Below are 1,361 nucleotides of genomic sequence, written 5' to 3' on the forward strand. Positions count from 1 at the left end.
ATGATGATGATGATGGGGATGATGGTGATGGTGGTGATGATGATGATGATGATGGGGATGAATGTGGTGATGATGGTGATGGTGATGGTGATGATGGTTATGATGGTGATGATGATGGTGATGATGGTGATGATGGTGGTGATGATGGTGATGATGATGATGATAATGATGACAACAACAAAAGCAATAAATATAATTTCACATTTTGGCACAAGGCTAGCAATTTCAAAGGAAGGAATAAGTCAATTACATTGACTCCAATGTTCAACTGGTACTTGTTTTTATCAACCCTAAAACAGTGAAAGGTAAAGATGACCACGATAGAATTTGAACTCATACTGTAATAGCAGACAAAATGCTGCTAACCATTTTGCTTGGCTTGATAATGATTCTGCTGGTTTGTCACCATAACAATAATAACAATATTAAACCTTTCTACCACAGGCTCAAGGTCTGAAGTTTTGGGGAAAGAGGCTGATTGGTTACATCCACCTAGTACTCAAGCGGTACTTATTTCATTGAAAATAATAATATTAATGATGATAATAATAATAAAGAGGGTAAAGACCCCCTTCGGTCAGGCACTGACCATGGGTTTGCACCTAGAGAGATACCCTCTGAGGCACAAGTCTGGGCAAGGTTGTTTTATGGAAGACCAGCAGTCGCCCATGCATACCGGCCTCCCCTCTCCACGTCACCGATGTTGTCCAAGGGAAAGGCAAGGGCCGATACAGCTTGGCACCTGTGACGTCGCAACTCATTTCTACAGCTGAGTGAACTGGAGCAACGTGAAATAAAGTGCCTTGCTCATGAACACAACACGCAGCCCGGTCCGGGATTCGAGCTCACAACCTCACGATCGTAAGCTCGACGCTCTAACCACTGAGCCATGCGCCTTCACTAAACCAAGCCTCCCCGGCGGGGAATCGAACCCCGGTCTCCCGCGTGACAGGCGGGGATACTTACCACTATACTACCGAGGATGACAATAATAATAATAATAATAATAATAATAATAATCATAATAATAATAATAATGCATGTTAACTGGAACAGCTCATAAATTGTATTATCTGGAACGGCTCATGCACTGAGAAGAGCATTATCACTGTGAAAACAACATCCATTCATGAATTTATTTATTTATTAATTTTTTAAATACATATTTTACCTGTGAATTTGTGTGTAATCTGGAAATGCAAACAATGAGCTTCTCTGTCCTAGCTGTACAGAAAACACTTGGCGAGAAACAGAAGTAAATTTGAAGAAAGAAAGAAATAATAATAATAATAATAGTAAGACTGCATGTGTATTGAATTCGAGAGCTTAATGCGATACCAAACTCAAAGTAAGGAAACCTT

The 1,361-nt window shown here is 40.2% G+C and overlaps 1 non-coding gene across 1 annotated transcript; it reads right to left on the reverse strand.

Moving 5' to 3' along the window:
• Positions 1 to 911: 911 nt before the first annotated feature.
• On the reverse strand, positions 912 to 983 carry Trnad-guc. The gene has a single exon. It is a non-coding gene; the product is annotated as a tRNA-Asp (tRNA).
• Positions 984 to 1,361: the final 378 nt, after the last annotated feature.

Source organism: Octopus sinensis, linkage group LG3, assembly GCF_006345805.1.
Source record: "Octopus sinensis linkage group LG3, ASM634580v1, whole genome shotgun sequence".
Lineage (NCBI taxonomy): Eukaryota > Metazoa > Mollusca > Cephalopoda > Octopoda > Octopodidae > Octopus > Octopus sinensis.